General features: G+C 49.0%; 1 pseudogene; it reads left to right on the forward strand.

Moving 5' to 3' along the window:
- The first annotated feature begins 1,165 nt into the window (after positions 1–1,165).
- On the forward strand, positions 1,166–2,722 carry LOC102846045 (annotated as a pseudogene).
- The last annotated feature ends 9,719 nt before the right edge of the window (positions 2,723–12,441 follow it).

Raw genomic sequence — 12,441 nt, forward strand, 5'->3', positions numbered from 1 at the left:
CAGCCATCTTGTCAGGGATTCATTCTCTTGTTAAGGTTTTAAATCACAATGGTAATAATCAGCTATGAAAAATCATGTTCATACCACTGGGTATAAAAATGTTCTTGTAATAGCACCATCCAATGCAGGCTGGGAAAGACAGCACATCACTCTGGCCGGTGGACATGTGGGAAAATATGTTTGGATCCCAATAGCGAGATTAGCATGGGCTCAATCGTGTTTACTTAGATAACCTATAGTGAGGAATTTCACATGAGTTTCACCACATCTTTGGTGCAATAAAAAATAAAAAACCTTTTCAGAGTAGTAATTAAGCACCAGCAAGTCCCTGCTTACACTGTCCCTGCCGAGGACTGTAAATTTGAAAAAAGGCTTTGATTTGGTAGGAAAGTGCTGTGGGGATGGAAGAGAGACAGACAGTAGACAAGCCTGGAAGAATAACTTTCTGCTTTAACAATGTGAAATTGTTCACCACAGGTTGGCCTATGGTCACTTTGCTTATTGGATGATCCAACAGGGGTCACGCAAGCATAAAACGCTGTGTCCTACTGTGACACTCCTATGTCTCAGAAAGGGTGCATGCTGCTTGCCTTTGCTCCTCTTTTACACATAAAAGAAGAAGAAAAGGAAAAAATCAGGAACCCTGAGAGGTTAGGTGACTTGCCAAAGGCCACACTGCAAGTTAATGTTTCTTTTACCTCAGCCACTGATTTAGTTCTCCGCACTTGAGGCCAGAGAGGAAGCCCAAGGCCAGATCCTGGGGAGTCAGCTGATTAGCCAGCTGAGAGCTCGAACCAGCTCCCTCCAGGCCCCGGCCTCAGCCCAGCTCCATTTTCTGCCTAAGTGCAGTGGCTGCTGTGGGGCAGTTACTTATGGGTTTTAGCCTTTGGTTCTCCTCAGGAGAGGAAAAAGGAAAGGCCAGACGCCTACTGATCCTTTTATTTGGGGGCCAATGAATCCCCTTCACCTTTCAGAAACTTCCCAATAATTCTCTCCCTTCTAATCATTCTGACTGAATGAAAACTGACTCCCACCTGCTTCTCCTGCACCATTCAGGATAATCGGTAGGGTCGGGGACTGCTGCTTCCTGAGCCTGGCCTTCTCTCCTCCCAGGCCTCAGGAAGCTGATAATCCCCTCAGTGATGTCACTGTCCTGCAGGGGAACATGAAGGCTGAAGGCTCCAGCCAGGTGGCCAGGAAGAAGGAGAGCAAAGGGGGTCAAGAGCCCTGCTGGGGGCCCACAATGGAAGCTTTGGAGGGATTGCAATGGAGGCTTATTAAAGCTAATTTCCTTCCCTTTGCTAGAGCCACAAATCCACAGGGTTTTCACAGCATATTTGTGTATCTGGCAGTGCTCAGCTCGTCGCCCCCTGGGGACCATAAGAGATGCGAGGAAAGAAACAACATGGTCGTCCATAATTTCAAAGTCAGCTCCAGAGTTAATAATAAATTAAGAGCAGGGGGCAGGGCGGAGGAGGGATGGGCATGGCAAGCCCATGTGTCAGTGTGGGCCAGCCCTTCAAGGGCCATTTTCTGTGAGTTTGAGACAGAAAATGCAGAGATACAGGAACCAGGACTTTTGTGGCCCCAAAGCCTGTGTGTCCCCAGTAGTCAGGTTGACTGGGGTAGGGTAGGGAGAGCTTGAGGGCATTCTTCCCACTTATCTATTTCCCTCCTTCTGTAGTAGGCTCAGGGAGCCAGGGTGGCATGGTGGTTAAGGTGGTCAGCTCCTGGCTGACAGACCTGTGACACCCCCCAGGTGCTCCAGAGAATAAATAGCTGAATAAATCATACTTCTGTGATCCTCAACTTTGCTTGCAGAAAGTGAAGGCGACTTGAAGCACTTACTGAAGAAGATAAAAAACTACAGCTTTCAATAAGAGTTACATCCCAACATCAAGAAAACAAAAATCCTCACCGCTGGACCAATAGGCAACATCACAATAGATAGAGAAAAGACTGACGTTGTCAATGATTTCCTTTTACGTAGATCCACAGTCAACACAGATAACACCTTGACTGGAAGTAGCAGTCAAGAACTCAAAAGACAGCAGTAGCTGGGAGGCTTAGAGTGCCTGCGTGCTGGTGTGCGTTCCTGTGCTGTGTGTGGTGCCTCTTTCTCTTCTGTCCCCTCTGCTCAGACCCCACAATGCTTCAATGCTAGTGGTCCTGGCAAATCATCTGGGCCCTTGAGCCTGCAGGAGGTAGAAGAGCTGCCACAGCACCTGCTGCAGATCAGATAGGGGGGAGTGGAGATCAATGAGCTGGGCAAAGGGCTGACACTCACCCAGAAAGAACTGCCCCACCAGCATCACTTAGATGGCCTAGATTCAGGTAAACTCTACACCTTGGTTCTGACAGACCCACATGCTCCCAGCAAGAAGAACCCCAAGTTCAGGGAATAGCATCATTTTCTCGTCATCGACATGAAAGGCAATGCCATCAGCAGTGGCACAGTCCTCTCTGAATGATGGGCTCTGGGCCTCCCAAGGGCACAGGCCTCCACCACTATGTCTGACTGGTTTATGAACAGGACAGGCCACAGAAGCATGACAAAACCATTCTGAGCAACTGAATGAGCAAATTCAAGGTGGCCTCCTTCCGCAAAAAGTACAAACTTGACTCCCCGGTTGCCAGCACATGCTACCAGGCTGAATGAGGTGATTATTTGCCCAAACCCTATGAACAGCTGTCCAGAAAGTTCCGGAGTCACTCAGCCTGACTCCCGTTCTCACCAGTGACACTTTTTCTGGTGCCTATGCTTTATACTTCTAGAAAACCACACATTCTAGTCTGTATTTTAATCAGATTTAAAACCAAATTTTTGCAGGAGAAGATTTAGGCATCATTATTGACCACCAAATTGTTACTATAAAAATTAGCAATCAGAGTTTAAAGAAGAAAAAGAAATCTAAGCGATTTGTAGCAGTAGAGCATCAGTGAGTCCTTAAAGGAGGCCACAGTGGTGGCCTAGATGGGCAACAGTGGCACCTGTGTTGTTACGGGGAAACTTGCAATCTGTTAAAGTGATTGCTCTTCCTAGCTCTGCCTCACTTGCTTTGGGCATGTGGCCAGGAAGGATCAGTCCTCGGAGAAGAACATCATGCTTGGAAGGGTAGAGGGACAGTCCAGGAGAGGGACACCCCAGATGAGATGGATTGATATGATGACTGGAGCAATGGGGGTTGGTGTGTCAGAATTAGTGAGACTGGATCAGGACGGGGAAGGTTTCAGTGCTGCCATACATAGGGTTGCTATACATTGCAGGTGACTCATTGGCACATAACAAACATACTATGACAGGTTTGGAAGCAGGAGTGGCATCCACTTCCTAAATAACATGTCTCTGGAAACTAGGAAATTTGAAAAATGTCAATTATTGTAGAGGGGCTTCAGGCCTTTTGTTCATAGGGTCTCTATGAGTTGTTCTCGACTCAAAGGCAATCAACAACAACAAAGTGGAGTTGCTGAATGTTGTGTTCATTTTACTACTTCCTTAAAGTTGAATAAAATGATACAAACACTGAGAGGACTGACTTGATGGCACCTAACAGCAAGAAATCTGGTGAGCCAGTGGTAAGAAACAGGGAGCTCTGGTAGTTTAAGGGTAAGAAACTGCACTGTAATCCCAGAAGACAATGAACTTTCTAAGAGAGCTCATCAGTGATAGACAGTGAGCCTCTGCCACGACAGATGAAGCTTCTGAAGAACCTGAAGCACACAGTGAAAGCAGGACCAGAAGAGCTGACCAGGGAGGGAGGGAACGATGGAGGGAGGGAAGGAGGGAGGGATGGATAGATGGATGTCTTATTCACCTTCATCCTGGGGGTGACTTTGCTGATAACCACACAGGGAGGAGCCAGAGGTAGAAACATAGATGGACACAGGGACCTCACCCCAGCTGGGGAGACCATGAAATAAATTAATCAAGTAAACAGCTGCAGGCAGAGAATGGTGAGCACAGCAGTGGTTGGTGTGGGGCTCTGCTCCTCCCACATCCCCTGTGACCTGGAAGAAAGTCTCACTCTAAGGCAGTGGAAGGGACAAATAAATAGGAAAATAGATCATCCTTGCTGACCAGCGTAGTATTCTATACCCACCACTGCAGGGGAGGGAGGCTGCAGCTCAGCCTATGCACTGAACGGACCCACTCATTCTTCACAAGGAAAACTGGGACAGCAAAAGAGTGACCCGGCCACAGTCACGTGGCTGGTAAGGAGTGGGCACAGGGCAAAGACCTAGCTCTCCTAACTTGCAAGCCAAGCTGAGTGTTCTTCCTTCCGCCCTCGGCTACTCCATCTGCTCCTGCAGCAACTGGGATTCCTTTTAAAAAATATGTTCATCTCAGCTAAGTCTCAAAGTGGACAGAGAAATGATAAATCTGTTCTTGCTGGCCCAGGGACAGCAGGCAGAACGAGTGCCTGACATTTCTGGGATACGAGGGATCATCCTGCCTCGAGGTCTCCAGGTCACATACCCAGAGCCACATCCTCTCCCAGGCAATCATACTGGACATCTTCCCTCACCTCCCTGTGTCCTGCTCTTGTCTTTCTGTGAGTCTTTTCGTATCTTGGGCCTTTTCATGGTGCAAATGGTCTGTACTTGACTACCAGTCTCAAAGTTGGCATTTTGGAACCCACCCAGTGGTGCCATGGAAAAAAGGTCTGGAAACTGCTCCCACTATGATTTCAAAGGGGAACTCAGGTGGCAGTCTGTAGTGAGTTTCTCAGCTAACCCAAAGGCTCTGCTTCTCTGGTGGTTCAAATCCACCAGTGGCCTCATGGGAGAAAGATGAGCAGTCTTCTCCTCTTGCAATTGACAGTCGTAGAAGCTCAATAGAGGATCTACTATGATTCTGAACTGATTCAATGTTAGTGAGTTTCCTAACAATTACAACCGAGAAGAGCACGTCTCCTAAGGAGGTGTTCTCTCAATTCAATGGTAACAACTTTGGTTGGGCTCTTCCCCCCACACCTTGAATGTCAGCACCTCCAAGCTGCTCCTGATAAACTTTTCCAGGAGGCCATGCTGGAACTTCATGTGTTTCCCCTGAGCCCTCTCTGCTGGAGAATTTACATTTTAAATCAGGCTCTCAAAGAGGTGAATGCTTATTCTAGAGTTCACACCTTTGCACCAAGGACTCTCAGACCTGATGCAGGAGAGAAGCAGGGGACTCAAGATGCCTCCTTGGTTCTTCTCAAACCACTTCCTGATGATGCAGGAAGGTTGGGGTGGGGATGGGGACACTACACAGACAACAAGGAACTCGGAAGCCAGCTTTCATGCATGCTGAGAAGGGGTACGCAGTATCTTGCCCTGAGCACAGGTCAGCCTCCTTCCCCAAGCACCATCATCAAGGTCCAACCCTCCCTTCTCTGTTAGTAAATCATGAAGAACACAAACTAGAGTGTCATGGGGGACTCTTAGTAGCACCAAGATATAATCACCAAGAGTGGATTATGTATTTTTAGACCCAGGCCCCTGCTCAACAAATCTTCTTGAAACCAAGCAAGGAGGGGCCCACTGAGCTTAAAGATATTGAAGGAAACCAAGACTTTCCTCCACCACCATCAGCAGGGAGAGGAAGAGATTTTCCTTGAACTTAGATTTTTCATCTCCAAAATTAAGGGAACTCTGGTGGCTAAGAAGTAGCACTGCCAACTCAAAGGTAGGAGGTTCAAATCCACCAGCTGCTGCTCTGCGAGAGAAAGATGGGTCATTTTCTCCCCTGTGATTGACAGCCTCTGAAAATCGGCTACAGGGTCAGCTAGGAGTCTGCTCCAACTCAGCAGCACATCACAATAACAAACTGTAAGAGCATAAATTTCCATTTGTTAAAGCCGTCCATTTGTGGTGCCTCTGTTATAGCAGTTTTAGATAAGTAAGACATAGTGTGTCCAATGCAAGCTCACATCTGAGCAGATGAACCACCCTGAGAGAACATCCACTTGCTTGCTCCCCAAGCATTCTTATCTTCTTACAAACTCCTCTTTCAGTTCATTAACTGTTACACCCAATGCAGAGGCCAAAGACAGGATGCTGGGCCGGCTGGGAGCTCCAGGGAGAGAGTGCCTCTAGAAGGGTCTCAGAGCTGGAGAGGCAGAGCAGATTCCACCCGGTGACTCTGACTGACCCAGTCTGCAGGACCGAAGGCTTATTCACAGGCTGGAGAGCAGAGCGAGGCCGAGAGCAGGGCCCGGGCTCCTCCTGGCCTCCCTCCTCCCCCACCAGGGCAATTTCTCCAGAAGTGTGCTCACGCTGTGCCCTGCGAGCCTCGGTGCCAATTGACTGGATTTCAATCAGAAATCCATCTCCCTTAAGGACCGCTTTGGATAAAAGCAGAAGTAACCTGCAATCTAGATGCTGATGCCAAGCCATAATAGGGAAGGAGAGAGGCCGGCTGTCCAGCTTCGCCCACGTCGACAGCCCCCACCTATGGGGAAGCCAGGCCGAAGGCATGTAGGCTCAGCTTCCAGAGCCAGCAAAGGGAGGGTGGCTTGTTGTCTCCCCATCTTCGTGAGACGGGCACAATTGCCTGGTCTGGCTGCGGGATGCACTGTTGCTAAGCAGCGGGCTGGGGAATCCCTGGGTGGCCAAATGACCAACCTGTTCAACTTCAGAACCCACCAAGAGTCACCTCTGAGGAAAGCCATGGGGGACCTGCTTCTGAAAGGTCATAGCTTTGAAAACCTTATGGAGCACACAATTCCACTCAGACATGAACCAGGTCGCCACCCTCCGGCAACTGGTTTTGTTTTGTTTGCTTGGTTTGGTTTAGCAGACAATGAGGATCTGAGAGGCTTCCTCGTGTCTTGCTCGGCCCCTCTCGGTGTCCTGCGCTCAGCCTGAGCCCCCTCTAGACCATCTGAGGGGGAAGAGAGTGACCTTGAAAGTGGAGAGAAGTCACAATCTGAGTACACCACAACCATCACTCTCAGCATCGGCTGCCACATCCGGTCACTAGGGCCTCTATTTTGGTCACGAAAGCGACGCTTGGAGAAATAGAAGCTGCTCCAGACCTCGCAGCCCGTCACGGGAAGAGGAGGTGGGGGCGGCAGGGACAGGAGGCGGAGAGCTTGGCGGCTCTGGTGCGCAGCGCCGGGCAGCCTCCCTTGTAAATAATGCACGCCTCCCGGGCCCGGCTGCAGCAGGTAGTGTATCAAAGTAATATCGCGCCACGAATTGCAGTGTAATCGCCGTAATTTAGGGCCCCATGGGTGAGCCCGTTTCGGAAGGGCTGTGCGCCCGGACGGGCAAGGTGACTGGAGCGTCTGCGCCGGCTTTGACCTCTGGATTTCCTCCAAGCTAAGTGAGGCCATAAAAAATTCAGAAGCCCATGCTGTCTCCCAGCAAATGGGGTGTGGGCAGAGATATTGTACCATCTATCTAGACCCGCGAGATGAATGCATCGGCTGGGAGAAAAGGCGATGTCTCTGTATGCGCACAGCTCGGCTGGTTAGGCGTCCGGGCCCTGCGCGCGTCCTCTGCCAGGTGGCCCAGAGGCCTGGGTGGCGCAGCAGGCGCCCTGCCAGGAGCGAGATGTTTTCATTAGGACTTGGGCGGCCCCTGCCGTGAGTCGGCAGATCCGTCCCACCCACGGGCTCCTCAGCAACCGGCTTCCAGTCTCTCCTAGGACCTGACTGGGCCAGGGCTGCACCTCCCCCTCGGCTGGGAAGTAGGGGTATTAATATTCCTGCCCAGATCCCCCCTTAGAGGCCTGCTGCCTGCCTCCCTTCCCCCAGACCCTCCAGGAAAAGTCATTCTGGGGTGGAGATGATAACAGGAAATGTATTTTGCAGGCTCCCTTCTAACTTCTTGATGGGAGCCAGCTGGAAGCGCGCGAGCTATGCCGCCTCTCTGAGCTCCACTCCTGGTGACCTAGAAGGTGATAATCATTGGCTTCTCTCAGGAAAGACAAAGAAATGGAAAAATTTATCGGGCACTCCAGCCCCATGGTATTGCATTAACAGAAAGCAACATCCGTGGGCCAGAGTGGCGGGTTCGTGCGTCTTCATCAGGGACCCTCTTCTCACACTGACCCGCACGACCTAATTCTCCTGACCCGGAACTTGTGTTTTCTTTTCACCCGGCTCCTATGCATTTTACATCTTTTAATAAAGCGAAGAAGCAAACCCTAAGCCTTTCTGAACTGACAATCAGCTGATGTTCTTCTCCGTTTTCATTCCACACACCCGCGATTGTTTCTCTTTTGCCAGAGCAGTGGGCTTGGGCGCTGGAAGAGCTCGGAAAGCTGCAGTTCTGGTTAACCAAGCAACGATGCCTCCTTAAAGCAGAACAGTCTGCAGGCTACTAGCAAGGAGGAGATTTATGTGCGTGTGGACGTGAAAAGATGTCCAGGATATATTGTTAGACAGAAAAAAGCAAGTTGCCGAATGGCATGGAGAGTACAATCTCATTTATGTTACATTTTAAATAAAGGCTATATATATTCTCACACTTGCATATGCATAGAAAATGTCTGGAAGGATAAAAAAGAGACTGTTAACGGTGGTTGTCCCGTGGGATGAAGAGAGGGAGAGAGAGGGATTTTAACCTCTCACTATTTTCCCTCTCTATTCTGCTAAAATTTTTTTTCAACAAACAGTTGCATTACTTTCATAATTTAAACATAAATCCTTAAAAAAAAAAAGAAGAAGTCTTCTAGTTCTGCCTCTTTACTTTAAACAGAAGCCACAGAAGAGAAGCATAAGGTGCTTTTCCAAGGTTCACCATGTGGACAGCCAGGCTTGCAAGGCCCCAGCCCTGCACTCTCTCTGTACCAGACTCCTCAGACACACTGGCCTGTTGTCCAGTGGGGACTCACTTACCCCTTCCCAAAACAGGACGAACCCTAACAGGGTTGTGATCTGACTTGAGGGAGAAATCATATCAAGGTCCACCAATCAAACACTGCATTGCATGGACTCCCACGCATGACCACCCTATGTGCCAGAATGGAATTGTGCTCCAAAGGATTTTCAGTGATTGACTTTGGGAAGGCAGATTGCCAGGCCTTTCTTCTGAGGTGCCTCTGATTGGACACAAACTGTCAGCCTTTTGGTTCGTCAATGTGCACAAGCCAGGAACTCCCAGACAAAGGCAGGAGGACCAAATGCAAGTTTGGAAACTAGACGCCTGGACTTACCCATGGCCTCTGCCTTCACTCACTTAGCCGTATCTTCTGGGTCCAGGTGTGATGAAGGTGGGAGCTGGAGGGTCATGCCTAGGGTGATCAGCCATATCAATTAGCTCGGGGTTCAGAAGGCTCCCAGGATGCAGGGCTTTCAGTGCTAAAACTGGGGCAGACCAAGGCAGAAACTGGCACAAATTAGTCACCCCACTCCTGCCAGTTTTATCTGCAGCATCCCACCAGCGTCTGGCAAGGACATCCGTTGAAGTTCAAGGATGCAGGAGGCAGAAGGCTTTCTCTAGGCAAGGACAGTGAACCCTGCTCTGGCTTCTCTGAGAAATATGTGCTGCAAGAGTTCATTTACATCTTGCCAGTTGTGTTTTAGTCACATACACACACTCACACATCCCTTCCTCCATCCATCTACCCAGAGGCACGTGAGCCAGGGCCCTGCTATACCACCCAGAGCCCCTCGTGTCTCTTTGAGCAACATAATCCTCCAGAAATTCCAGAGCCTTTAATTACACACGGGGTGCATTGCAATTTCTCATCTCTCCCTCCCCACCCCAGGAGACAAAAAGGAAATTTCACACCCTAGTGAGCCCAGCTCCTCTTTTCTTCTTAGATGCCAGCCTGGGGTTAAAAAGCAGGGACAGGCAACACACGCCTCTGCTGGGTCCTGATTCCTTTGCTGATTTTGAAATTCACAGCATGCATCAGAAAGATCATAATCTGATTGTGGCATGCCCACCTTCCCAGCCGATTAATGGCCCCCTGGTTTCTGCAGTGCAGCACCCAGAATGCCGCATTGTAGCACCCACACTCAGCAGAAACCACCTCCCCTCCCCATACACCCCTGTGCCTCCATCCAGGCCCACCTGGAACCAGAAACCTGGAAGCTCTGAAAGAAGGCCGAGGCTAAGCAGAGGTGTGTCAAGAAAGGAGATATCCAAGGTCACTTCCTGGACTATCACTGGCTGGCTGTGTGACTTTAAGCAAATTGCTTCCCTTCTCTGGTCTTCCAGTTTCCTTTACATAAAATGAAGGGATTGAGCTTTATCGTCTCCAAGACTCATTATTGTTGCATGCTAATTATGTGTTGTTATGTGTTAAGTCTATTCTTATTCATTGTTATATTAATTCTCACTAATGTTGTTGTTGTTAAGTGTCATGAAGTTGAGTACGACTCATAGCAACCCTGTGAACAACAGATCTGAACCCTCTCCTATCTTGTGCCATTCTCATCCTTCCTGACACACTAGACGTCACTGCAGTAGTCAGTGTCATTCCACCTAGTCAAGGGTCTTCCTCTCCTTCACAGTCCTTTCTGAGAATCATGTCCCTCTCCAAGGATTAGCCCCTCTTAGCAATATGCCCAAAGTATGTGAGGTGAAGCTTTATCATCTCTGCCTCTAAGGAGCACTTTGACAGCACTTTTCCAGATATATTTGTTTGTTCTTTTGGCAGTCCATGGGATGTTCAGCACTCTTCTCCAACACCACAGCTCAAAGGCATCAATTCTTCTGTCATCCTATTCATTGTCTAGCTCTCAGATGTATAGCAAGTGATTGGAAAGACCATGGCCTGAATCAGACACCCCTTAGTTTTCAAACTGATATCATGACTTCTCAATAATTTGGAGAGGTCTCCAACTGCAGACCTTCCCAGTGCAGTGCATTTCCTGATTTCCTGACTGCTGGTGCCAATGGTGTTAATTGTGGATCCAAGTAATATGAAGTTGACAGTTTCAATCTTTTTTCCATCTATCATAATAGATGAAAGGAAGATTCTAACTCATAGTGACTCTATATATGGCTGAGTAGAATTGTCCCATAAGGTTTCCTAGGCTGTAGCTCTGATGCCCTAGTGGTAAGAAGCTGCAGTGCATTCCTGAAGTCGCGGGGCTCAAATCCACCAGCTGCTCCTCCAGAGAAGCTTGGGCAACCTCCTCCCATGTGATTAACTGGCTCTGAAAATCTGCTGGAGGGTCAGCTATAGGATCATTTCCACTAGATAACACACAACAGCCACTGTTCTATACAGGAGTGGATGGCTGGGTCTTTCATTTAGAGACGTGTGGCTGGTAGCTTGGAATTGCTGACCTTTCTATTAGCAACTGAGCATTTAACTATTGCCCCATTGAGAGATACTTAAATCTAATACATTCAACTTCTGCGTTTAAATCCCAGCTCCACTCCCTTCTAGATGGGTGAGTTAACTTGGCCTTCCTTTGCCCGTGAGACCTCACTGATTTCTCTGGGTTGTGGTAAGGATTACCCAGACAAACCCACTGCAGCTGAGTCCATTCTCACTCAGGGTGATCCCTGTCTGGTTTCTGAGGCTGTAAGTCTTCATGGGAGGAGACAGCCTCGTCTTTCTCCCGTGGAGCGCCTGGTAGATTCTAACCACCAACATAACACATGTTACCACCAGAGCTCCTTAACAAGAACTCAAATAATACATTGCAAAGAATGGGTTATTATTTGTAAATAGCTTCAAACAGAACCTGGCACAGGCTGAGCTCTTGTGACAGAGAAGTGGGTGCTCAATCTATAAGTGCTGTCAGTTCTCTCCTGGGGCTCTCTTTGCCTGGTTCTTGGACCTCCTCCAAGCACCTGTGGTTCTCCACCGACTTTCTTTGATTTCTCCCTTTGCCCCAGCTGACTTGGCCTGAGCTCCAGGCAGGCAGGAAGCCAAGGGCACTGAAGTCCCCATGACTCTAGGGAATTGTCATACAAACACCCACAAGCAGTCTTGCCACGCCAATGAGATAACGGAGGCAAGTTCTGCACAGTGTCCCAGGGGTCCCGCAGGAGTCAGAAAACCAAAACTAACCTGCTACCCATCGAGTTGATTCAAATGCATGGTGATGTCCCATGTGTCAGAAAAGAATCAAGCCCCCAGCGTTTCCAATGGCTGCTTTTTCAGAAATAGATCATAAGTCTCTCTTCAGAGGTATCCTTGGGTGGACTCAATCTCCAGCGTTTGGATTAACAACCAAGGATATTAATGTTAGCACCACCCAGGGATTCCAACCGTCTGTGATCTAGTAGATTTAAACTCCTAGTGGTCCCGTGTAACAGAACTGCCTCATAGGGCTTTTCACACCATGACGTCTACAGGAGCAGACCGCCATATCTTTTCCTACAGAGCTGCTGGGTTAGTAGCCAAGCACTCAACCATTGCACCAACCACCAGGGCACCTTAACACACCTTTTATCAGCTCCCCTTCCCATCCTTCCCTGCCCCAGAGCGTCCTGAGAGTCCCCTCCAAATAAATTAATTGTACTCAGAACTTGCCTCAGTAATTA

Source organism: Elephantulus edwardii, unplaced genomic scaffold (assembly GCF_000299155.1).
Source record: "Elephantulus edwardii isolate Elephantulus edwardi_28Jun2011 unplaced genomic scaffold, EleEdw1.0 scaffold00017, whole genome shotgun sequence".
Lineage (NCBI taxonomy): Eukaryota > Metazoa > Chordata > Mammalia > Macroscelidea > Macroscelididae > Elephantulus > Elephantulus edwardii.